Source organism: Rhinopithecus roxellana, chromosome 4 (assembly GCF_007565055.1).
Source record: "Rhinopithecus roxellana isolate Shanxi Qingling chromosome 4, ASM756505v1, whole genome shotgun sequence".
Lineage (NCBI taxonomy): Eukaryota > Metazoa > Chordata > Mammalia > Primates > Cercopithecidae > Rhinopithecus > Rhinopithecus roxellana.
In genome coordinates this window covers 82,412,824-82,440,468 of record NC_044552.1, presented here as the reverse complement: position 1 = coordinate 82,440,468, position 27,645 = coordinate 82,412,824, and the positions used below count along the sequence as shown (strand labels likewise).

The 27,645-nt window shown below is 37.9% G+C and overlaps 1 long non-coding RNA gene across 1 annotated transcript; it reads right to left on the bottom strand.

Annotated features, from left to right (window-relative positions):
• Positions 1-9,852: 9,852 nt before the first annotated feature.
• On the bottom strand, positions 9,853-14,028 carry LOC104668788. Its single transcript, XR_748889.2, has 4 exons — positions 13,958-14,028; positions 13,284-13,642; positions 13,052-13,091; positions 9,853-10,051 (listed from the first exon to the last, which is right to left on the bottom strand). It is a non-coding gene; the product is annotated as an uncharacterized LOC104668788 (long non-coding RNA).
• Between the last annotated feature and the right edge of the window lie 13,617 nt (positions 14,029-27,645).

The following is a 27,645-nucleotide window of genomic DNA, read 5'->3' as shown; positions in this document are numbered from 1 at the left end:
CCATTTCCATGTCTTGTCTGACCTTTCTTTCAAAATATTTTCTCTCTTTCACAATGCTTCTGTAGTCCAAGGAAAAGTCAAACTTGAACAAAAAGAGGAACGTCTCTTCTGATGAGACTGGAGAAAAGGATTTAAGGTACAATGTGAATGGAACTTAATGTAATTTATAGATTTTTAAATCTACATTTTACAGCAAAAACAAAAAAAAGGTGAGTAAAACTTTAAGCATTGCATAAACCACTATAATATCTTTTAGTTTTCTGATACTAGTAATAGTAGATAACATATTGAACCTTTATCATCTGCTGAGTGCTAGTCCTAATACTTAACATATATTATTTCTGCTCCTTATAACAAAATTTCAACAAAGTAGGCATTATGCATTTCTCTTTGTAGTTTTATGTATGTTTACTTCATGTATTTTGACACCCTTTTATTAAGTGCATATTTGTTTAGGATCGTTAGGTCCTCTCAATGAATTTATGTGAATAATTCACCATTATGAAATGGCCTTCATTTTCCCTAGTGAAATTTTTTACTCTGAAATCTGCTTAGTATTATATTAATACAGTCATTTCAACTTCATTTTGACTTATGTTACTATGATATATAATTTACTATCTTTTTACTTTTAACCTACTTTTGTCTTTATATTTAAAGTGGATTTCTTGGAAGTCTCAATCTCTGGGTTGTAATTGATATGTTTATATCATTTGTATTTAATGTATTTATGAATATGTTTTGGTTTAAATGTATCATCTTGTTGCTTGTTTTCTATTTGTACTATCTGTTCTTTGTCCCTCTTTTATTCTTTTTTTAAACTTATTTTGCATTAATTTTTTTTTGTTTTGTTTTGTTTTTTTTTTTGAGACGGAGTCTCGCTCTGTCTCCCAGGCTGGACTGCGGTGGCCGGATCTCAGCTCACTGCAAGCTCCGCCTCCTGGGTTTACGCCATTCTCCTGGCGCAGCCTCCCGAGTAGCTGGTACTACAGGCGCCCACCACCTCGCCCGGCTAGTTTTTTGTATTTTTAGTAGAGACGGGGTTTTACTGTGTTAGCCAGGATGGTCTCGATCTCCTGACCTTGTGATCCGCCTGTCTCGGCCTCCCAAAGTGCTGGGATTACAGGCTTGAGCCACCGCGCCCGGCCTGCATTAATATTTTTTAATAATTCAATTTTATCTCCTTTGTTGGCTTATTAGCAATTGCTCTTTCTATGGTATTTCGGAGGTTATTTTAAGATTTATCATATATAGTTTTTGCTTATCATGATCCAATGTCAAGTGTATTACATACTTTACGTGTATTTTAAAAACCTTACAACACTATACTTCCCATTTTCCATTCCCATGATTTGTGCTGTTGTCATACATTTTATTTTTACATGTGTTATAAACCTCACAATGTATTGTTTTTTGCTTGAAATGATCAATTATTTTTAAAAGACATTTAAATATATCAGACATTCTTTTGTATTTTCCCACATAGTTATCATTTCCAGTGCTCTTTATGTTTTAGTGTTGACTTAGATTTTCATCTGGTATTGTTTTGTTCTTGACCTTTAACACTTCTTAGAATGTAGGTGTGCTAGTGATGTAAACTTTCTGCTTCTGTATGTCTTAAAATGTCATTACTGTACCTTTATTTTTGAAAGATATCTTCATAGGGCGTAGAATTCTAGAGTGACTTTTTTTTCCTCAATATTTTAAAGATGATGCTCCACTGTGTTCTTTCTTGCATTGTTTCCAACAAGAAATCTGCCGTTATCTTTATTTTCATTCCTACTTGTGTAATGTGGCTTTTTTTCTCCCTTCTGTCTGCTTTTAAAGTCTTTTCTTCATTTAAAAAAGCATTTTGACCATAAAGTGCCCTGGTATAATTTTCTTCACTTTCTTTATGCTTCAGGTTTGTTGGTTCATGGATCTATGGGTTTAGACTTTTCACCACATTTTGGAATATTTTTGGCCATTATATTTTCAAATATTTTTCATTTCCTTTGGGAACTATAATTGTGTATATATTAGACAGCTTATAGTAGTCCTGTAACTTACTCAAGCTCTGTTCTTTTTTCTTTAGTGTTTTGTTTTCTTTGTGTTTCATTTTGGATAGGTTCTATTGCTATGTCTTCAAGTTCACTTTTCTTCTATGTGCCTACTCTGCTATTAATCATATTCAATGTATTTTCCATTTCAGACATTGTAGATTTACCCTCTAGAACTGGAGGTAGCAAAATATGACCCATGGACAATTATCCCTTGGCCCTTTTTTTGTATAGTCCATGAGCTAGGAATGATTTTACATTTTAAAAAGTTTTCATAAGAAAGAATACCTTAAGTGGCCTGCAAAGCCTGAGATATTTACTTTCTGACTCTTTAAAAATGACATTTGCTGACCTTAACTCTAGAATTTTATATCTTTTTTGTATTACCCATATTTCTATTTTACATGTTCAATGTTTCCTCTAGTTTCTTGAATATATAATATAATTATGACTGTTAATGTCCTTATATATGAATCCTTATCTTGTCAGCTTTATCATTTCTGGGTCAATGTCAATGGGTTGGGAAACCCTTATGATCGATTATATTTTCCCCTTTCTTTGAATTCCAAATAATTTCTGATTCAGTGGCCAACATAAATTTTGCCTTGCTGTTTTTTGACATTTTTGTATTACTATAAATATTTTTAAACTTGTCATGGGGTGCAGTTAAGTCACTTGGAAATGATTTGAATCTTTCAGATCTTGCTTTTATGCTTTGGTACATGGGACAAGAGCAGCATTTAGTCTAGGGTAGATTTTTCCCTAATATGAGGCACAACTCTGTGAGTTTTCCATGATGTCTTGTGAATTATGACATTTTCCACTCCCTTTGGTAGGAAGAGGCATTATATCCAACCCTGTATGAACACCTGGAATTGTTTGCAATAATTCTTTTCAAGTGTTTCCCCCTGCTTCAGATAGAATTTTTACATAAATGCACTTTTCAGTACCCAGCTGAAGATTCACGGGAGATCTGCAGATCTTTGGAATTCTCTATGTAGCTGTTACCACTCCTCTACGCCACCCTGCAAACATTATCTACCATGGCCTCCTCTGACTTCCAGCTTTTTCTCAACTCAAGGAGATTACCAGGCTTTGTCTGGGTTCCCCTCCCTGATCCACAACATGGATACTTTCTCCATGCTGTGGAGCAATTATAGAACTCCTCTTATTTTCTTTCTCAGGCATTATTGTCTTTCCTTGCCTGATAGACTTTTTGTAGAAAAATACATATATACGTGTGTGTGTGTGTGTGTGTATATATATATATATATGTATGTATCAAGATACATTTTCATTTGATTTTTTTAAAGGCCCTTCAACAATTTAGCACCTGCCTACCTTTCCATCTTAACATTTGCCTTAGCTGAACCGATCATATTTCAGTCTTGGCACTTTGGCTCACTTTCTTACCCCTGCCTGAGATTCCTTCTACTTTCTCATGCACAGTGCTACAGGACTTAGATAACACAGATTTCCAGTCTCTTAGAATCAGAATAGGGGTATCTTCCAATTTCTTAAGAGAATTTTTACTTTAGGCAGGGTGTGGTGCCTCATGTCTGTAATCCTAGCACTTTGAGAGGCCGAGGCTGGTGGATTGCCTGAGCCCAGGAGTTTGAGACCAGCCTGGGCAACACGGCGAAACCCCATCTCTACTAAAAATGCAAAAAGTTAGCCAGGCGTGGTGATGCACAACTGTAGTCCCAGCTATTCAGGAGGCTGAGGCATGAGAATCGCTTGAACCCAGGAGATGGGGGTTGAAGTGAGCCAAGATTGTGCCACTTAACTCCAGCCTAGGTGACAGAGTGAGACTCTGTCTCCAAAAAAAAGAAAAAGGAAAAAAAGAATTTTTATTTTGGATTGTCCTTACCGTAGTATTAGAATGGCAAAGTAGAAGGGATTAAAGATTAAAATATGGTTTTCAGAAGCTCTCCTTTCTCTCAAAGATATTTTTATAAATTAGAGAAGATTTGGGCTGGACTGTATCTAAATGCAGAAAATAATTGCTGTTTCATATTGTTTGGGGAGGTCTCTTCTTCTACCCGTCAATGTGGTAAAATGAAAAGACTGTTAATAATTTGGGGAATTGGATTCAAACTCTAGTGCTGTCACTAAACTGTATGAATCTAGGCAAGACATACTAATCACCTGAGTCCTCAGTTTCTTCTGTGTTGTGAAAAAGATGCTAATGTCATAGGCTCCATCATCTGTGATTCTCCTGTTTAAGATAACCTTGTCAGTTCTAATTAGTTTATTGCTTTCATTTCTTTCAATATGCCTTTGATATTTTCTCAGGATATTTCATTAAGCAGGAGAGGATGAGTAAAGTAGATTTTGGGCCCAGTTTGGTGTGCTCAATTCTTTACAAGCCGTCAGTCTAGAAGCTGGATATTTTGTCTATAGTGCTTGTGTTTTTGAGATAGTCACAAACACTTTCATTAAGCAGGAGAGGATGAGTAAAGTAGATTTTGGGCCCAGTTTGGTGTGCTCAATTCTTTACAAGCCGTCAGTCTAGAAGCTGGATATTTTGTCTATAGTGCTTGTGTTTTTGAGATAGTCACAAACACTCCTGGCTAAGATTTTTATAAAATGCAAATTTTATTATGTTATGATTAAAATTCTTTGGTGGCTATCTAGGGTCAAGTGCACATGTCTTAGCAAAGCTTATAAAGGCTTATAAAGTCTGCATCTGGGATGGGAGTAGCATTGGCAGAGGGAAATAAAGGGTTCTGGAGCAGATGGAACCAGGAGGAGAGTATGAATAGGATGACTTGAGGAAGCTTTTCCAGAGATGAGGACTACAATTGCTTTCCAGTGGGCATCAAGGTTGATATTCAGATAAGAGTATTTCCAAAGTACCAAAACAATGAGACAGATTAAAAATGAAAAGGAGTTATATGTAAGAAGTAGAACTCCCCTTTTATGTGGTGTATGTGTGTGTGTGTATGTGTGTGTGTGTGTGTGTAAGGACAGCTTGGTGGCTTAAAGGAATTAGAGCTGGACAAGAATGAACCTTCACAATCTGTCCCCTGCTAACATCTCCAACCCCCTTACTCCCTAAAGTCCAGTCTTCTGAATGCGTTATGCCTTTGTCTGCTTCTCGAAACCTTCACAAATGCTAGCCTCTCTTCGTTTTTTTTTTTTTTGAGACGGAGTCTCGCTCTGTCGCCCAGGCTGGAGTGCAGTGGCCGGATCTCAGCTCACTGCAAGCTCCGCCTCCCGGGTTTACGCCATTCTCCTGCCTCAGCCTCCCTAGTAGCTGGGACTACAGGCGCCCGCCACCTCGCTCGGCTAGTTTTTTGTATTTTTTTAGTAGAGACGGGGTTTCACCGTGTTAGCCAGGATGGTCTTAATCTCCTGACCTCGTGATCCGCCCGCCTCGGCCTCCCAAAGTGCTGGGATTACAGGCTTGAGCCAACGCGCCCGGCCTATCCTCTCTTCTAAGACTCAGGTTCTTTCTTCCTGAAACTTTTCTTGGATCTGTCCTCCACTTGGCCATGGTCTGGTTAATTGCTTTTTTTCTGTGTTGTCATAACATTCCATTCACATCTCCCTTATCACACTCATATACTCACTATACTCTGTCCCCCAAAACTAGATATGAGTTTCTCGAGGTCATGCTCTGTCTCTTGTTCATTTTTTAATCCCAAATACTCATCACAGTTGTGGCAGATAAAAATCAATATTTTACTATTGAATGAAAGAGTTTACAAGTTCCTAATCAGTTAATTAATGAATTAATTACTCTTGTGGATCAAACCAAAGTTTGTTGCTCTCTCACCTTTCGTTCTGATCCTGTCTTTCACCTCTTGACTCCCCTTTTTTGGTCTCTTGCGGACCAGTGTCTTCATGCTGTTTCAGTTCTCTATAATCCTACATTCCACCATCCTACTTTCTTTCCCTGCCTATACAAACCCCAGCTCCAAGAGTGGTGATTCAGTTCTAACAGTGAGATTTGGGAAATTGAAACCAAGGTGTGAATGATGCTTAACCACTTCCCAAGATATTTGCATTTCTGTTCAAAATTAATTTTACTGTAAAAATAACACATGCTTACTTTGGGCAATGTAAATAAATATTTAACAATTATTTACTTGTAGATACTGAGAGCATACAGCAGTGGAATGGTGGGGAGGCAAAAATCTGCTATCATGGAGTGTAAGTTCTAATGGAGGGTGACACCAAACAAAGGAGATGGTTATATAGTAAATTAAAAGGTAATAACTGCTACATTCCTCTCTCTCTCTCTCTCTCGCTCTCTTTCTCTCTCTCTCTCTCTCTCTCTCTCTCTCTCTCTCTGTGTATGTGCAGGGGAGGGAAATGGGCAGATAATTTATCATTTTAATTGATAATGTTGCTGAACTATAAGGCTACATTTTAATCAGTTAGAGAAAGAAGTCTACGTCATTAGCACTTGGAGATCCTGTATTTTGAACTGGTCATAGGGACTGGCTGGGATTTTGAATTGTCTCTTTTGAGAAAGAAGTTAGCTCTGTGTAGGAAGAAGAATAAAAAAGACTATTTGATAACCAGTAGAATAGGTTCAGCAGAGACTGGCTAACTGTTCACCAAACCCAGTTTTTCATCTGGTACACAGAGAGACTACATTTCCCAGCTGCCTTTGCAGTTAGAAGCAACAATATGTGAAGTTCTAATTAGTGGGATGTTAGTGGAAGTAATGAGTGCCACTTCCTGACCTAATCTGTATTAAAAATGTCCCATGTATGTTCTCCTTTTGTTCCCTATTTGCTGGTTAGATGCTAATTCTCAGGGCAGCCTGAGAAATTGTGTGTTGAAGATGGTAGAGGCTCCATTATCCTGAGTATCTTGATCTTGTAGACAGTACCTCACACATTGCACTCTGAAATTGTGCTCTCCTCACCTCCTTGACACTGCCACTAGTTGAATAACAGAGGAATAAGAAATCAACATATTTTACTAAAGCACAGAATTTATAAATTACAGCAGCTAGTGTTCCCTTGACTAATACAATAAATAATATTCTTCATTATGTTTGGGAGATATCCATCTACTACTAGTATATTTTGGGTGTTTTAAAAATGAGGAATTGGCATTAAATTTATTAGGTACCTTTTGATATCTATTTTTATTTTCTCATTTCATGTATAAATGCCATGTGGTTATGTCTAGTGTTCTAGATTAAACTATCCTTTAATTTCATGAGAGTAAAATTTCCTCGGTGGGAACAGATTTTTCTTTTAATATGTATTTTGTTTGTTTGTTTGTTTTTTGTTTTGAGACAGGGTCTTGCTCTGTCACCCAGGCTGGAGTGCAATAGTGCGATCTTGGCTAATTGCATCCTGGGCTCAAACTGATCCTCCTGCCTCAGCCTCCCAAGTAGCAGGGACTACAGGCATGTGCCACCATGCCTGGCTAATTTTTGTGTTTTTTGTAGAGATGGGGTTTCACCCTATTGCCTGGGTTGGTCTTGGACTTCTGGACTCAAAGATCTGTCTGCCTTGGCCTCCCAATGTGCCAGGATTATAGGCATGAGCCACCACTCCCAGCCTGAATATATTTTTGAATTTGATTTGGCAGATTGTATTTAACATTTCTTCATCTATAGCCATAAATGCTATTTTGTTTAATTTCCTTTCCTTTCTTTTTACTTCTTTCTCTTCTTCCTCAAGTAGTCTCCCTTGTTTTTTTTTGTTTTATTTTGTTTTGCATTTGTCAACTGTTGGTATCAGATTTGTAAACCTGATCAAATCAATTTGGAAGTTTTTTCTTTTTAGTTATATCACATAGTATTTTAGAAGAATTCGTTAACAGTTAAAAGCCATCTTGCTCTGTAGTCCTTTTATATTTTCCCAGAAAAAGATTATGTGTTTAGATAGGCTTCTACCTAGCATATATTCTTTTTATTATTTCTGGTTTTCCCTATGAGCTCAGGTACAAAGTTGGAAAATAAGGTTCCCTAGGGTATAATCAAGGTAAGGATAATGGCCCGAAGTTCTGCAGTGGTAATGATCCGTGTTTTTATAAATATATTTCTATGTAAAATATTCTAAACATATGTGAAAAGATAGGAATAATGAACACTTGAGCCACCACAACCCATCTTTGTCAAATGTGAACACTGTCTTTTTTTTTTTTAACTTTATAACTTTCAGTAGGATCTGCTTTAGGAACTGAGTCTTGATGCTGCCTATGTTATGAATTTTAGCTATGTTTTAATACAGTTATTTCTCATTGTCTTGGAATGATTACTTTGAAAGTTTCATCGTGTGATTTTTTTTAAAAGTAAAATTTAATATCAAAACAAGTTATTGTATATATTATAAATATGTATTATACATATAAAACACAAACTAATTGTAAGGCTACATGCTAGTCACATTAGTTTTCTTTTAATTCCTTACTATATGGGCAATACAACATACTTGCCATTAGTTCTGGCTCTTCAAAAATAACAAAACCTAATTTAATAGTCTGGTGCTTAAAAACAAATGCAATGAACTCATCTAAATTTTGGCTCAACTGTGTGATTCTGGGAAAGTTACTGTCCTAAATTTCTTTATTTGTTGATATGATTTGGCTGTGTCTCCACCCAAATCTCATCTTGAATAGTAACTCCCACTATTTCCACATTTCATGGGAGGGACCCAGTGGGAGGTAAATGAATCACGGGGATGGGTCTTTCCCGTGCTGTTCTCGTATGAATAAGTTTCATGAGATCTGATGGTTTTAAAAACAGGTGTTTCCCTGCACAAGCTCTCTCTCTCTTTTTTTTTTTTTGAGATGGTGTCTCACTCTGTCACCCAGGCTGGAGTGCAATGGTGTGATCTCGGCTCACTGCAACCTCCGCCTCCCAGATTCCAGCAATTCTCCTACCTCAGCCTCCTGAGTAGCTGGGATTACAGGAGCCTGTCACCACGCCTGGCTAATTTTTGTATTTTTAGTAGAGACAGGGTTTCACCATGTTGGTCAGGCTGGTCTCAAACTACTGACCTCGTGATCCACCTGCCTCAGCCTCCCAAAATGCTGGGATTACAGGTGTGAGCCACTGTTCCTGGCCGGCTCTTTCTTTTTGCCTGCTGCCATCCATGTAAGATGTGACTTGCTCCTCCTTGCCTTCTGCCATGATGGAACTGTAAGTCCACTAACCCCTTTTTCCTGTATAAATTACCCCCTCTTGGGTATGTCTTTATCAGCAGCATGAAAACGGACTAATACATCAGTAAAATGGTGAAATAACAGCAACATTATGGAGTTGTTGTGAGCAAAAACATGTAAGGTGCTTGGTTTAGCACCTATTAGATAGTAATAATTCAATACAAATTTCTTTCTTTCTTTTAGAAAGAATTTTTTTTCCTAAAGAAGGTTAAATTTTCTTTACGTCTTGACATTTAGAAAATTAACTCTGTTCATGTTGTTTTATGAATTAGTAGTATCCTCACCTTCCAACTAGATAAGAACCTATTATTTTTGCTCCTGTGAAAAAACAGAGGTGCCTAACTTGCTGTGTCTCCTCACATCTTCCCCCTTCTTCCTCCCCTCCAAGTTCTTTGGATCAACTGGAGAGAGGGGTGTCATAGAAGTTTTATCACTTGGCATTGTCATACCACAGTCTACTATAAGGAAAACATACCAGTGAACCAGTGAGTCTGGTCTTTCCTCTTAGTGGAGAGAAGGGCATGTGGTCAGTTTCTCTACCAGATGGAAGAGGAGTGTCTCAGTTTTCAGTTTTGTTTAATCACTGTAGACTTTCACCTTAGATTTCCCACTTTCTCAATCCCAAAGTAGGATGCTGCTCTGTGCTTGATGGTAACAGCTCACAGACTCATCAGAATTGAAATGAACAAATATTTATTGATCTTTTATAACAAGGCAATATTGCTTAAAGGAAAACAAACAAACATAAAATATTCCATTGACAATGCATTTTTTCATCTGTTCGGCACAATGCTTTTGTCATAATGGAGATGTGATAACAAACTTTCCAGGACATTCAGTCTTTGGCGGCAGCACTTAGGACAGATGACTGGCTGCTGCAATGTGAATATAAGAATGCCTGACTCACCAAATGATTTCCTAGAATAGTTAGCTGGGTGGAGACTCACCAAGTTAATAACTAAACCCAACCCTCAAGTCTGTTGACAAAGGACATATTTGAGCTTAATGACTCTGTATACACCCAGAAAGATAAAGGAGGCTTTGAGATCCTGCTTGGTAGACTGGGAAGATGAAAATGACTCATTAGATACCTGGAACACTGAATGGCCTGCACTGAAAATATTTTGAAAGGTGAGATGAAGTACTTAAACAGTCTTTCAGAGGCTATGCCATATCAAGCCTGAGGCAGATGATGATTCAATAAATATCTTTTAAAAGAGAGAAAATGTTGTGCAACAGAAACGTAGGGCAAAACAAATAATCTCTGCATTATGAACAGGTGAGTCAAAATTTGTGCTGGCTTAGAAAATGAAAAACTAGTTAAATACCTCCACAACTTTAAAACATTTTCTACTTAACTATAACGTTAAATGACCTAAGGTATATGAAGCATCTATCCCAGTGTCTGGCTGCCATATGGTGTCACTCAATGTATTTTTCTTCCTTTCAACTCTGATCTTTGCTTTTTTTGATTTGTTTGTTTAAGACAAAAAAGTACTTTAAGATGATATCGCTGTCTAGTTTCATGTAAGTCCATATTTTGAAGATATTAGTGTCTGAAGTCTAGCACTCTGTTGGTTTTACTATTAACAATAAACATGACAAGAAATTTAGTCATCTGTATCAAACATCTGTCATGTGGTTCAGAAATTATTTTGGGGCAACATTTTGGAATGAGGACTATTAGCTCACTTTGGTATACTCATGACTTTGTTGAAACAGTACACATAGCAAAAATATAAATTTTAAAAGTATCACTGGTAACTCCACGTAGTTATTCATTTTTAAATGCTAAACTATAAGTATTGATATTTTAAGTTTGGATCCAATTTTTCTGGTTCTTTCCCTGAGAAAATAAATGATGCTTTGAAATATTAGTGAATTAGAGCAACTTTTCAACTTTTCCACAATAAATTATTCCTCAGGCTAGAAAAAAAAGTGATTCCACAAATACAATTCAAAGTCATTTCATTCTGAATCAGGATAACAAACACTCTTATACATAAAATCAAATATATAAGAAATGAACAATCTAAAATCTATGGATGCGTCTTTTTCAGCTCTATCTAGTCTCCTATTGCGTGTTTTCTTAAAAGTGTATGTTCAATCATTCTATATATTTAGAACTTCATTAAACTTTGAGATAACCTCAAAATATATTTTGTCATCGTTTAATCACGTATCTCTCACTTAGTGAGGTTGTTACTGAATCAAGGTTTTTCTTTTCTAGAATATGTTAATATCACTGTCTTCCAGGACAAAATATCAGTAAAAAATTCATAAGGATTTACTTGACTGAGCATATGTGGAATATTTAAGACTGGATTTTAACTCTTTCGAGAACTCACCTTCCTATTTTGTACCCTTTCTGCCTCTCTGCTCCAACAAACACTGTTTGGGGCAAGTTTAACCTCAATAGATACAACCTTGTTGTTGGGCCAGTCCGTCTACCGACAGGATGTAACTTGTAAGAAGGAGAGGCACTGGTGTGCGAGAAAGATTGCAGCTGGCAGCTGAGACAGGTCTGTCGCTTCCTTTCCCTTTGCTTTGCTACCAAGTCTATGCGTGCCTCAGAAGTAGGCCATGTAACTCAGGAGTGTCAGGAGCTGTGACTGATTCCAGGCTCTTTGTAAGGAAGAGGAGAAAAAGGAGGATGCAGAATAATTGAAGGGGAGGTGGTGATCCCCAAAGGAGGAGCAAAGAAAGAATGGTCTGAAGACTTCAAATGCTTGGCAACCTTATTTTTTTACCTAGGGCCAGCATTTGTATGAATACGGGTGCCTGTGTGAATTTGTATACAGGAAGGAACTGGCATTGTGAAATAACCCCAAACACGACTGGTCAGTCTGCCTCCCTTTGAAAAACAACAATAAAGAAAAAAACTACTTTGAATAATCTTATAACAGGAAATAACACAGTGGAAACTGGAGAATTTTGGTGTGGAAAAATCTAAGCACTTAGAACAATAGAGGCTAAGTAATTAAAATACTGTGCATATATAATTGAAGTTGAAAAATAAAGGGAATTTTAGGCACCCAGTTTAGTTTACTAGGCAGCAAGTAAGGTAATGAAATTTGCTTTTAGCAGTTTATTTATAAAATGCTCCTTACTATTCTTATATTAACATATTTTTTATATTGACAACTGACTCCTTGGAAAGCGTGAAAATAATACTATCTATTAGGGAGCTTTACTAATAATCCTTTAATGCTTTGTGAGTAATGATTAAGATATTTAATAAAGTAACTTTGAAGTGATCATTGATGAGATTGCTTATTTATACTCAAAACAATGAAACAAACTACTTAAAGTTGAATAAAAATGCACTTATCTCCATGAACTACTTGCAATAATTAATTCTAAAATGACTATTAAGCTAGTAGTACATTGTATGAAAAGTTTAAGCCATATTCAGGTCGGGGGTAAAAAATATTTTAGACTTTTGTACTAGGTATGAAAACTTAGGTATTAGCTTGATGTTTCTTTTACTAAGCCTTGTACTTTATATAGCTTGTTCTATATTCAGTTATGTAATCTTAGAGTAGCTGAAAGGATATTAAAACAATATCTTTCAATTTTGCTTTTCTTTTCCAGTAGCTAGCTTCCATGTTAATCAGCATGTTCAAACTTCCTTCTCATTAGTTTTTAAGAATTCTAGGAAATACTTTCCATGGCATGTTGTGAGAGATTTTATTATAGGATTAAAATCCGTTCAGCAAACAATAGGCACACATGAGGCAGGGTCCAGGTATTCTGTCTTATAAACCAACACTGCACTTTAGGTAACGCTAGAAATGGAACTACATTTAATTATTTTCTACTTTCTGTTTACGGCAAAAGTAGCCATGTCAAACATTTTTCATGCCATATCTTACCTCAGATTCTCTACCTTGTTTCTGGACAGTAGAAAAGCTGCTGGAAAAAAATGCAAAAACAAGTTTTTGACTGGAGTTCATATTTTTCATTCAATGTCTGCTGGGCCCTCAATGTAACTTTTTTTTTCTTTTTTTTTGTTTTGAGAGGGGTCATCCTTCTATCATTAACTACTCCTAATCTTCACTGCTGCACAGAGTTTCCATATTTAACAACAGATGGCTTTGCTTTTACTTTATAGATGAGGCCAAAGCACCAGGTAGGTGAAAGATTCTTGTATCGGTTCGAACCCCGAGAGCGCGCCAACAGACAACAGGAGGCGGTGTGGAGCAACATGCTGTTTTAATGAGGGCCTGGGTGCAGGCGGGCTGAGGCCTAAAATGGCATCAGCACCAAATGAGGATAGGGTAGAGGTTTTATAGTCTCCTGTAAACAGGAAGTGCCTCAGTCTGATGTAACTGCTAGGTGGTACCTGGACGGCCTCTCTCTGGGTCTTCACAGGGTACATGTCTTCTGGCTAACGCTCTTTCTGCTTCTGCTATCTCCCTGATGCACACTGCTAGGGCACGTGGCTTTGCGCCTGAGGGCTGGGCCTGTGGAGGGCGGAGTTATTCATTCCCTTAAGCTTTCAGGCCTTGGGGAGAATCTTTCCGTAGGAGAGTTTTCAGCTTTACCAACTACAGTCTACACACTTACCTGCTTCCACACACACCCTTATGGTTTTCTTTCTCAGTGGAAAAAATGTGCTTCTCTTGGTAAAGTCCAGCCCATTCATCTGTGCTCCTGAACACAGCCTCTCCAATGTACTTGTTATATATATATATATATTCCCCGCCCCCCGCCACCACGGAGTCTTCCTATGTTGCCCAAGCTGGTCTTGAACTCCTGAGCTCAAGTGATCCACCCACCTTGGCCTCCCAAAGTGCTGAGATTACAGGCACTAGCCACTGTGCCCAGCCTGTCCTTGTGCCTTTGATTCATCATTTATCCTCTCCTTTATTTTTCCATTGGTCCTTTGTCACAGGCCTTAGTCTTCTGCCAGCTGATAAATGGGAATGTTCCACGGGTTCAGTTCTCACCCTTTTTCTTCTTTGATTGTGTACATCACAAAGGAGATCTTACCCACATTCATGGCTTCTGCACTCACATTAAAGCCATGTACACCTGCCTTCAGTCCTAGGTGAGCTCTAGGTGCCCACAGGACCTCTCTACCTATCTTCTCAAAGATAATCTTAACATGTTCAAAATGAATCCATTATAATTGATGTATTTAGTCCATTCTCACACTGCTAATAAAGACATACCCAAGACTGGATAATTTATAATGGAAAGAGGTTTAATTGACTCACAGTTCAGCATGGCTGGGAGGCCTAAGGAAACTTACAATCATGGCAGAAGGGGAAGCAAACACATCCTTTTTCACATGGTGGCAGCAAGAAGTGCAGAGCGATGGTGGAGAGCCCCATATGAAACCACTAGATCTCATGAGAACTAATTCACTATCATGAGATAGAATTCCCATGATTCAGTTTTTCCCACGTGGTCCCCTCCCAATACACATGGGAATTATGGGAACTACAGTTCAAGATGAGATTTGGATGGGGACTATATTGACTGAGAATAAAAAAAAAAAAATCATTTCTTCTGTATTCCCCTTGTTCTGTATTCTCTCTATAGGGCATAGCATTATGATTTTCACATCCTGAAACCTAGGAATCATCTCCTGTCTTCCCTGTCTTTTACTCTCTTACCTTCAGAGAATCACCAAGCTCTGTTGAACTTAATAATAATTAATAGTGCTGAATATGGCAAGGCATTTATTTTTTTATTTTTTTATTTTTTATTTTTGAGACAGAGTCTCGGTCTGTCGCCCAGGCTGGAGTGCAGTGGCACAATCTCGGCTCACTGCAAGCTCCACCTCCCGGGTTCACGCCATTCTCCTGCCTCAGCCTCCCGAGCAGCTGGGACTACAGGCGCCCGCCACCTCACCCGGCTCATTTTTCGTATTTTTAGTAGAGACGGAGTTTCACCGTGTTAGCCAGGATGGTCTCGATCTCCTGACCTCGTGATCCCCCCACCTCGGCCTCCTAAAGTGCTGGGATTACAGGCGTGAGCCACCGTGCCCGGCCGGCAAGCATTTTTTAAAGAAGACTAAATGTATTTTCTCAATCTTCACAGTCACTGTGTTATGTGAGTGGCTAATATAATCTCCATTTTAAAATTAAGAAAATTGAGACATTGAGAGGCAAAATAACTTACCTTAGTCACACAGGTAATAAAGGGCAGGTGGGATCCAAATCTAGGCAGTTTACAGCGCTGGCCTCTTAACAACCACACCATGGTAGGCTTACTAAATGCCAGGATCTTAAATACCTCTTCAGTTCATTTCCTCCTATTATTTCTCATTTTGGTAGACTTGGTTCATGTGCTTCTTATTTTGTACTGTGTAACTTCTTACAACCTGCTGCTCTGAATCCATTTTTAAGATATCTTAGTAATTAACCTTCATCAAAATTTTCAAGATACTGGCTATGTCTTCGTAATCTATAGATTTGAGATTTTGTTTTAAGAAAATTATATTCAATTATATATTTGAATTTTTCCCATTCCATATATTATTTTCTTCCATGACAATGATTATTTGTTTAATATCCATACCACCTCCTTTCTTATTTTATCTCTGTTCTTTTCAGATTCATTTTATGTTATTTACTCAAGGCTATTCTTTTTGTCCTAGACTGTATTTTTTCCATATCTATGTCTTACCATTTGTTGACTCTAATGAGAATTTCACCTCTGTAATAATTTCATTTTATGTTTCTATTCATCTCTGAGCTCCACAGACTCACTTTTTATTTCCTGTTCTTGTTTCAGCTCTCTTTTGATCTATCTCTTGTTATTCTTTCAGGATTTTTTTTTTTTTTTTTTAAGGAAAGCCAACTTGCCTTTGGTTTCTTTGAGTCTTGGGAGAACTGTTTGTTTGAAATTGGCCTGTTTTTCTAAGAAGAGATCCTGAAATTTTGTGTTCTTTATTTGCCTTTTCTTTTTTCCTCCTATGTATTTTTTCTTTACTGTCTAACTTCTACCAGGGAAATGGATGTTTCAGAAAGAATTAAAGATAAAGACAAGTGGTACTTTCTGAAATTAAATAAATGTATACAAGTTTTGAGAGAGATTTTTATACATTCCTTAATCTTTCTAGGCTGAGCCTGGATGACCTAGAACATAAAGTTCTCCTGTAGTATAGAAAGGATGTCCCTTCAGTCAATGGTAGTGAACTCAGAAAGCTTGCTTTCCAACAGGGAAGGAAGATAGGATGTAGGGAAAGTTAAAGAAAGCTTGTCTATTTTCTAGGAAGAAAAGGGGAAGGGGAGAGGAGAGAGAGAAAAAAGGAAGAGATTCAGGAAAGATGTGTTTCAATTTTACATGTGCTAATTAAGTGAGGGCAGAACAGGCTGAGGACTTTTATATCTGTTTCCTATTTTGGATTTCAAGAGGAGCTTAACTCCCAGACATCCCTGAAGAAATCTGGAGCATGGCTGCATTATCTTGGAGGCATAGCAGAATCAGGTATTTAGAGGTTCTTAAGTTTAATTTTCCTGCTGTTTTAGTTTGTGTCCTTCCAAAGACAGACCTGAGGCAATGAATGGAGAGGGTTTTGTTTGAGATATGTTCCCAAGAAACACCAGCAGATAATGGGGAAGTTAAACAGAAGGGAAGAAAACCAATAAAGGTGTGTTATCACATTATCACTGTGGGCATTTGGAGTTTGAGCCTGCTGGGGAACTCTGGGGGACAGTTTACAACACTTCTGGTTTATCCCAGTTATTGGTTGAGAACTGCTCCCGAGGAACATTAATTCTTTGGTATTTTCAGCCTGTTGTGTGTTCAGACTGAGTAGTCACTGATGGCCAGAGAAAGCCTACAGGCAAAAAATTGAGGCATGGGCCAGTGAAAGGCTGGTGTATATGGAAATGGCAATTGTTGAAGAAACATTGGCAGTGCCCTGAAACTATATGATACACATGGTCTGACTGCTGTCATGGCATATTGAATATATGGCATTTAAAAAGAATGAAGTAGATGTATTTATTGACATGATAAATCTCAAAAGTACAATAATGAATGAAGAAAAGTTATTGAAGAATACTGCCACATGATTTCATTTATATAAAGCTTAAAAACAGGTAAACCAAACAATACGCATAAAGCTGCAAAGAAAAGCATAGAATGATATTCACAAAATTCAGGGTGGCATTTGCCTCTTATGGGGGGGAAGGGAAATGAAGATTTCAGTTATGTTCTATTTCTTATGCTGTGTGGTGGGTAAAAGGGTGTTTGTTTTATTATTATTCTTTAAACTATAAATATATATTATACTTTCTTGTTTGTATATTTCATTAAAGTAAATCTAATTAATCTAAAAGAAGCATATTAATGTTAGGTCCCTTTTCTTGCTTCAGAAAATAAATCACAGGAAATTGTAAGCATTTTAACAATTCAGTTGCATGGAAACAACTGAATACCAAACTCAACCTCAGTCACCAACTCTGATACCAAATTGTTTTTAAGTTTCTAATATTACATAACTTAAATAATACAATACACATAGACACACTAAAGCAGTCTTATCTAGGTGTCAAAATACTGCTAGTCAATTCTAATAATGGAATGATAAACCACAGTCATTGACTATATTTCCATCCTTTAATATTTTGGTTAGAGTTTTAATTTAGTCTCTAGGTGGAACATACATAGATCAAACTAGATCAAGGGATATTCTCAAAGTGGCAAAATGACACCTTTGCCTTTTTAAAACTCAGAAATCACTCTTCTCCCCGTGAGGACATATATTATTTCTCCATATGTGGTTGGAACCATAGAAACCATGGTTGAAAACATTGTTGGGACAAACAAGCATGACTATTTTTAAGACTCTGATGATTTTGGATATAATCAGCACTGAACTAGTAAGTCATATGTAATTAGGTTGATGATATATTTAGTGTCTAATGGATCCTGGCAACCTCTGATCAAATGCCTTTCAATTAAACATCACAGAGGCTCCAGGGCATGAGTCCTCTGTGTCAGTACACAAATGGATATTTACATAGACCCACTGTGCAGCTGAATTCTATTATCTTAGTAGTCCATGTGGAGAGACAACCAAATATCTGTAATAGGAATGTTGAGTAACTCCTTTCAGTTTTATTTACTGAATGTGTCTTTTAAAAATCTTTTTAAAACTTGGTTGTGAAATACAGTATATATAATAGAAATGCACAAAACAACAAGAAAATTGGCACATTATTCTAAAGGCAACACCCGTTTAACCACCACCCAGGTCAAGAAGTAAAACAAGGCTAGCACCCTTTTAGGCACTCATGTGCCTTTTCTCCAGGCAAACCCCTCAGTACCCTTCAGAAGGAACCACTACGCTGGTGTTTTTGTTTTCTAGGAAGAAAAGGGGAAGGGGAGAGAAGAAAGAGAGAATTCCTGAATTTCTGGCTTTACTTTATAGTTTTGCTGCCTAACTATGCATTCCCAAGCAATATAGTTTAGTTTTGCCTGTCTTTAACTTTTATAAATGGAATCATAGTATTTATGTTACTGTGTCTTGCTTCTTTTGCTCAATATTCCATTAGATTCATCCATGTTACCCTACATAGGTGTTCTCCTTAAACTTGTAAATGTTTCCTACATCATCTAGCTGCCATGTTTTATAATTTCTGCAGCACTCTAGGGATGGGAGGTATCAATAATTCTACTTTGGTATGTATGTAATTGTAATTAGCCTGGCCCATTGTAATTAGCTTGGCACTTCCACCATATGATAATACTTTCAAAAATTATAGAATGTATTGCGTATATACCATGTTCTAGGATTGTATGAAGCACTGTTCATGTGCTATTGCTGTACTCAAGATCATTCTGCCTAGTATGTAGTTTTAGCATACCTTTTTATAGACAAGAAACTGAAATTCAGAAAGAAAAAGTAAATTCAGAATGTAGCCTTTCTGATATTTCATTATCAGGAATACAATTGTTTTTTTCTTTTTTTTACTATTTTAGTTATGTTAAGGGAGTGAGTAAACTTGCCATCGTATGGTAATCTTTTTCCATCTCACAAGCTCTTGGTATTTTGCTGTAATGATCCATTGGTGCTTGCATGCAGATAAAAAAGTAAAATTCGGAAAGATGAAGGTAACAGCTTTAATAGCCTTTCTTCTATTATTCCCATGGTGCTTACTTCCTTCTGTCTGTGGCATCTGTAGAATACTGTCTGTGAACTTCTTGTCACCGGGAGTAATAAGCAGGTGATCTCCCATGTTGTAGGAACCCAGAAGGGCAGTCTAAACAGTATGGGTATAAGCGTGGGAAGAACACAGAACTAAGGATTAGGCTGCATCAGTTCTACACTTGATTGTCATTATCTAGCTAAGTGACCTTGAGTAAGTCACTTACTCTGTCTGGGGCTCAGTTTCATCATGTATAAGTGAGGGTGTTAGTCAGTAATATTCAAACCGAAGTTCAAGGACTGTCTTGAGTTCTTGTTTTAAATGCGAGTTTCTGAGCCTCGTTAAAATCTCCCAGCCTGGGAATTTGTGTGTTTAACAAGCTCTCCAAGAGATTCTGATGCTCACCATAAGTGAGAACCCATGGAGTAGGTAGTGGCCCAAGCCCCACTGATTTTAAAATTCTAAGATAAAATTTGAAGTTCTGGAACTTTAGGGTCTTTCATCAGAGCTACAGGCCTACTTATTTCAGAGTTCTGTGAGTTTTGTTAATAGAAGGAAATGCAAAGTCATTAAACTTCATGATGCTAAATAAACACTGGTTATCATTGTTATGAGCAAACAGCAATAGCACAGGTCGAGAATGCTAGTTATCAAAATAGCTTGGGATTGTTTGATATTCATGAACTGAGTAAAAAAAAATACTGCCCCTATGAAATTATGTCCACGTCATTAAAACTATTAACACAATGTAGCAGGAAAAAGCAGCATAGTCTCTCTACAAGACATAGCAGTATGAGTACAACTAACAATGGATAATATGTAGAGTGCCATACAGTCTTATTAGGTAAATTAAGTAGTTGTATTCTCAAAACAACTTTAAAAGTCAGCTCATTTAGTTACAAAATATGCTAAATATATCACCCAACAGATTGGAGACAGTCTGGTTGGCTGATTTATTTTTACTTTGATATTACATTTCTTACATCTTTAAAAAATTCTTTTGTGACTATTTAGGGAGGAAAAAAGTCTCCTTGTGTAACATTTAGTACTTTCCTGGGTCTATTCTTTATATTCTGAGGAACTGGAGTCACTCAATTAATTACTATAATGTTTTGTGTTTTCTTTTTCATAGGAATAACCAACCTCAAATTTGTAACTGTTCTGCTTTTTACCACCCAACATACCCTGCAGTGGCTCTCAAACCTGTATCTGAGGAAAGTGGTCCACTCCTCCTAGTGAGAAGACTCACAGGGCAGCAGGGATTCTTAGCTAGAGGGCATAGCCATTGAAAGAGATGAAAACAGAATCTCCTGGAGTGTGTGTGATTTCAAAAAGCTCCCCAGGTATTTTTCAATAGTGCTCCAATTGCAAAGCTGAGTCCAAAACCCACCAATTAGCATCGTTTTCATATTGAATAGTAGGTTAGAAACCTTAATATAGTAGTCGTTATCCTGTATAAACTAGATGTTAGTATCTGAAGTAAACAGAGAACTTCACTATCAAAAGTATGTGAATGATTCGTCAAGAGTGATACTAGATTCAATATTATATGTTTATTAATTTCTACATTAATATAGACCTTATTATTTATTTTCTTAACAGTTTCCCCTTCTTGTTTCCCTTCTCCCTTCTTTCTAGCCGACCAGCAAGGTAAGATAGATAAAATTGTTTAATAATTATTCTTAATTCCTCCTCCTCCTCCTCTTCTATAGAAAGCTTGGGAGTTGAATCTTGAAGGCCAGGTGAGGTTAATTACCTGAGAAAAGTCAGATGTTTTATCAGTCAGAAGGGAGAGCATGTACAATGGGTTGGATAGTGAGAAGTCCATCTTGGCTAAAGCATGGAAGGAGATGGTTATGGGATGTCTAGGGAGAATCAATCTTGGCTTGGTCAGATGTCAGGTTGAAGAGGGAATTAGAGTAAATGAGGAACTCCAGATATTTTCTAAGTGACTTAATGTCCTGAGGTAACTGGTATACTAGAAAATTAGTCTGGCAGCAGGATGGAGGATGGCTTGGAGAGAAGAGCAAAAAGAAGCAGGGAGGGTGGTTGGGAAGATGGAAACAGGTCTGAGACAAACAAAGAAGTCTTGACAGCACTTGAGCAACTGAAGAAAAGGGAGGAAGAGTGAGTTTTGAAAATAATTTGAATGAAGTATCAATAGGACACTCGCTGTTGGATGGCGAGAATAGGGAGAAGGTAAAGACTCAAGGTCTTCAATCTGGGTCTCTTCCCTCTATCCTGCCTCCTTCACATATTGCCATTTTCTTTCTCTTCCTAACTGCCAGACTTCTTGAAAGAGTTGTTCTCACTTACTGTCTTCACAATCTTACTTCTGTCTCACCACTTTAATGAAATGGTTCTGGAAAAGGTCATGAATGACTTAACTTATAAATGGAGTGGCCTCTTTTCAGTCCTCATTCTCTTAGTACCCTATGGAGCATTTGGGAATATTGACTTCTCTCTTTATCCTAAAACATTTGCTTCCATGAGCTTTTATAACATTGCACCTACTTGTCTCTTCTCCCACACTTCTGATTACTTTTTAAAATCTTTGAATGACTCTTCTTATTCTGTTAACACCTTATATATGCGGGTCCTCGGAATTTTATTCTTTTTTTTTTTTTTCTGAGACCGGATCTCGCTCTGTCACCCAACCTGGAGTGCAGTGGTGTGATCTTGGCTCACTGCAACCTCTGCCTCCCGGGTTCAAGTGATTCTCCTGCCTCAGCCTCCCGAGTAGCTGGGATTACAGGCACACACCACCACACCTAGCTAAGTTTTGTATTTTTTGGTAGAGGTGGTATTTCACCATGTTGGCCAGGCTGGTCTCAAACTTCTGACCACAAGTGATCTGCTCACCTCGGCCTTGCAAAATGCTGGGATTTCAGGCGTGAGCCACCAGTGCCCAGCCCAGAATTTTATTCTTACTCTTCTTATCTTACCTCATTCCCTGAATCCCCAACACCACTGCCAAATTCTAAGTCATCAACTTCTATAACTTTGCCTATCATTTACAGCAAATCCCAAAATTACAGCTTATGCCCATATGGCTCTCCTGAAGTATAGACTTGTAGTTTCTATTGCCTTCTGAACGTCTCTACTTGGATGACTCATAATCATTTCAAAATCAAGATGTTCAAAACCAAATTTAATATAGCCTCCACCCACACAAAAAACAACAAAACCTACTTTTCCTTCTCCGTTTCCTATCTCAGTTAAGGATATTGCTGTCCAATTATTTGACTAAGCTAAATCTATCCATGCTTCTCCATTAAACACCCATATATGGTTTGTTTTGTGTTATCCTCTTGACTCTCCGTACTCTGTATCTATTCCCCTTGCCTTTTTCCAGGTGTATGTAGTTTCCCACTGAGACTCCTCCTAACTCATCCCAGTTCATCTAGTTGCTTTCCACTCTAATCCATCTTCCACATCATCACCAGAGATATTTTTCTAAAATAAATCTGATTATTTTACTCTTCTTCTTACAAATAGACTGCAATCTCCTTGGCCTTGGGGGAAAATCTAAATGTCTCCTGAAGGCATTCATGGGATGATCTGACTTGAACTGGCCTTTCCAGACAATGCTCAAATGCTCAGTCTCTGCTTCATTTGTGTTAAATGATTGTGTGGACTTGACACTCTCTTTCCTGGCTCTGTGACTTCGTACATCCCATTCCTTCAGTTTTTCCCCTGAATTCTTCCTAATAAACATCTATTCTCTTGTCAATTAGCAAGACACAGGAAACCTGAAGTTTTCTGAGCATTCAGATTCAAGAGAATTAATTTGTATATTACACACATAGTATCACTGTAAATGAACTTTGAACCAACTTATTAATTTACAATGGAATGTATAACTCTAGCAATTTTTTTTTTTTTGAGAGAGGGACTTGCTCTTTTGCCCAGGCTGGAGTGTGGTCACATGATCATAGCTCACTGCAGCAGTGACCTCCCTCCCACTTCAGCCTCCCAAGTAGCTGGGACTATAGGCATTCACCACGACACCTGACTAGTTTTTTAAAAAATTATTATTTATTTTTAGTAGAGACAAGGTTTCACCATGTTGTCCAGGCTGGTCTTGAACTCTTGGGCTCAAGTGATCCTTTTGTCTTGGCCTCCCAAAGTGTCAAGCAAATTTTAAAGTTTATAATTTTTTTTTTTTTTTTTTGGAGAGAGAGTCTTGCTCAGTCGCCCAGGCTGGAGTGCAGTGGCGCAATCTCGGCTCACTGCAAGCTCCGCCTCCTGGGTTCCCGCCATTCTCCTGCCTCAGCCTCCCAAGTAGCTGGGACTACAGGCGCCCGCCGCCACGCCCGGCTAATTTTTTTGTATTTTAGTAGAGACGGGGTTTCCCCGTGTTAGCCAGGATGGTCTCGATCTCCTGACCTCGTGATCCGCCCGCCTCGGCCTCCCAAAGTGCTGGGATTACAGGCATGAGCCACCGTGCCTGGCCAAAGTTTATAATTTTAACTCAAAATGAAATAACAACCTAAATGTAAGACCTAAAACCATAAAACTCCTAGAAGAAAACATAGGGAAAAATCTCCTTGACATTGAACTTGGCATTGATTTCTTGGATATCACACCAAAAGCTCAGGCTATAAAAGAAAAATAAATACATCAGACTACATTAAATTAAAAAGCTGCACAGCAAAGGAAACAGTCAGCAAAATGAAAAGGCAATCTATAGATTGGGAAAAAATATTTGCAAGCCATATATTTGGTACAGGGTTAATATCCAAAATTTATAAAGAACTTAAGCAACTCAGGCCGGGCGCAGTGGCTCAAGCCTGTAATCCCAGCACTTTGGGAGGCCGAGACGGGCGGATCACGAGGTCAGGAGATCGAGACCATCCTGGCTAACACGGTGAAACCCCGTCTCTACTAAAAATACAAAAAAAACACTAGCCGGGCGAGGTGGCGGGCGCCTGTAGTCCCAGCTACTCGGGAGGCTGAGGCAGGAGAATGGCGTAAAAAAAAACCGGGAGGCGGAGCTTGCAGTGAGCTGAGATCCGGCCACTGCACTCCAGTCCGGGCGACAGAGCGGGACTCCGTCTCAAAAAAAAAAAAAAAAAAAAAAAAAAAAAAAAAAAAAGAACTTATGCAACTCAAAAGCAAGAAAACATATAACCTGATTTAAAAATGGGCAAAGTGCCTGAATAGACATTTCTCCAAAGAAGACATAAAAATGGCCACGAGGTCTATGAAAAGGTATTCAACATCACTAATCATCAAGGAAATGCAAATCAGAATCACTATGAGATTCATCTCACACCTGGTAGGATAGCTATTAACAAAAAGCCAAGAGATAACAAGTGTTGGCAAGGATGTGAAGAAAAGGGAACTTTTGCACACTGTTGATTGGAATGTAAATTGGTACAACCATTATGGAAAACAATATGGATATTCCTAAATAAATAAAAAATGGAATTACCGTATGGCCCAGCAATCCCTCTTTTGGGGTATATATACAACAGAAATGAAATCACTACCTCTTAAAGATATCTACACTCCCATGTTCGTTGCAGCATTATTCACAATAGCCAGGATATGAAAGCAAGCTAGGTGTCTGTCATCAGATGAATGGATAAAGAAACTGTAGTATATGTATATACAATAGAATATTATTAAGCGTTAGAAAAGGAGGAGATCCTGCCATTTCCCACAACGTGGATGGACCTGGTAAGTGGAACAAGCCAGACAAAACAAAAGAAAAATATTGCATGATTTCACTTATATGTAGAATCTTAAAAAAAAAAGGTCAAATGTATGGAGAATGAAACTAAAACAGTGGCTACTAGGCTCAGGTGGAGGGGAGAAAATTGGGAGATGCAGATTTAAAGTTCTTAATAGATAGTAGCAGATATGTAGGCTGAACAAGTCCAAAGGTCTAATATATAGCATAAGGACTACATTAAATAATGGTGCATTGTATTCAATATTTTTGCTAAATGAGCAGATTATAACTGCTTTTGCCACAGGAGAGAAACGTGGGTAACTATGTGAGATGATGGATATGTTAATTTGTTTCACTATAGTAACCATTTTACTGTACATATGTATCTCATAACATGCTGTATACCTTAAATATGCACAATGAAATTCTAAAAATTTTTTTGAGATGAGGTCTTGCTCTGTCAGCCAGGCTGGGGTGCAGTGGTGTGAACATAGCTCACTGCAGCCTCAACTTCCTCAGCTCAAGCAATCCCCCTGCTTCAGCCTCCTGAGTAGATGGGACTACAGGCTGTGTCACTATGCCTGGCTAATCTTTAAATTTTTTGTAGAGACAAAATGTTCCTATACTGCCCAAGCTGGTCTCAAATTTTGAGCTCAAGTGATCCTCCTAGCTCAGCCCCTAAAGTGGTAGGATTACAGGTATGAGCCACCATGCCCATACCCCAGAATTTTACAAAAGAAGAAAAAATGTTTATGGTTGCTACTATGGGAACTTGCTTCTTATAGGAAAATCTCCATGGGAAGTGACATTACACTTAAGTTATTAATTGGGCATAGAATCAGCCTAAGAGGACTAAGTTGGGTGATCCTCATGGCCCACCAAGCCAAGAAAGCCTCATCATTCATCTGTGTTGTAAGAAGGTTTATGTCAAGGAGGCAGACTGCAAAAACATAGCCAGGATTTTGTCTATTGGGGATAATTCTAGAGATATACTAGAAAAGTCATTGCTCCCTTTTTCTAGAATGCAGAGCAAACTGTGCCCCTCAGGTCCCCCATTCTCTCCTTATAATCATGAAACCAGAACTCCCCAGGTTTATTTAGCTGTACAGTCATGTGTCACTTAACGACAGGAATACATTCTGAGAAATGCATTTGTTAGGTGACTTCCTTGTGTGAACATCATAGAATGTACTTACACAAACCCAGATGGTATAGCCTACTGTATGTCTAGGCTATAGGTATAGTCTATCGCTTCTAGGCTACAAACCTGTACAGTATGTTACTCTACTGAATACTGTAAGCAATTGTAACACAATGGTAAGTAATTGTGTATCTAAACATATGTAAACATAGAAAAAGTACAATACAAATAAGGTATAAAAGATAAAAATGGGCCAGGCATGGTGGCTCACACATGTAACCCCAGCACTTTGGGAGGCCGAGGCAGGAGGATCACTTGAGGTCAGGAGTTTGAGACCAGCCTGGCCAATGTAGTGAAACCCAATCTCCCCTAAAAATACAAAACTTAGCCAGGTGTTTTGGCAGGTGCCTGTAATCTCAGCTACTTGGGAGACTGAGGCAGGAGAATCACTTGAGTCAAAGAGGTGGAGGTTGCAGTGAGCCAAGATCGCACCACTGCACACTACTCCAACCTGGGTGACAGAATGAGACTCTGAAAAAGAGAAAAAATATTTTAAAAAGTACACCTATATAGGGCACTTACCATGAATGGAGCATGCAGGACTGGCAGTTGCTGTGGGGGATTGAGTGGGTGAATGGTGAATGAATGTGAAGATCTAGGACATTACTGTTCACTACTGTGGACTTCATAAACACTGTACACTTAGGCTACACAAATTTATTTAAAATTTTTTATTTCTTCAATAATAAGTTAACCTTAGCTTACTGTAATTTTATTGCTTTATAAACTTTTAATTTTTAAACTTTTTGACTCTTTTGTAATAATCCTTAGCTTAAACACAAACACATTGTATAGCTGTACAAAAACATTTTCTTTTTTATATCCTTATCCTATAAGCTTTTTTCTATTTTAACATCTTTTGATTTTTTTCTTTTTACACTTTTTTAAAATTAAAAATGAAGACACGGACACACATTAGCTGAGGCCTACACAGGGTTTAGGACCATCAATATCACTGTCTTTCACCTCCACATCCTGTCCCATAAGGTCTTCAGGGGCAATAGCATGCATGGAGCTGTCATCTCCTGTGGTAACAATGTCTCTTTCTGGGATACCTCCTGAAGGACCTGTCTAATGTTGTTTTATAGTTAACATTTTGTTTTAACCTCATCCCTGGTGGTACATAAACTTTAAAAAATATATATATATAAGTAAAGGAGTACACTCTAAAATAACAATAAAAAGCACAGTGTAGGAAATACATAAACTAGTAACACAATTATATTGCACATAATTGTATGTGTTATGCTTTTTTTTTTTTTAAGAAATGGCGTCTGGCTCCATCACCCAGGCTGGAGTGCGGTGGCGCGATTTCGGCTCACTGTCAACCTCCGCCCCCCGGGTTCAAGCGAATCTCTTGCCTCAGCCTCCTGAGTAGCTAGGACAACAGTGCGCACCACCACGTCTGGCGAATTTTTTTGTATTTTTTTCTTTTTTTAGTAGAGACTGGGTTTCACCATGTTGGCCAGGCTGTTC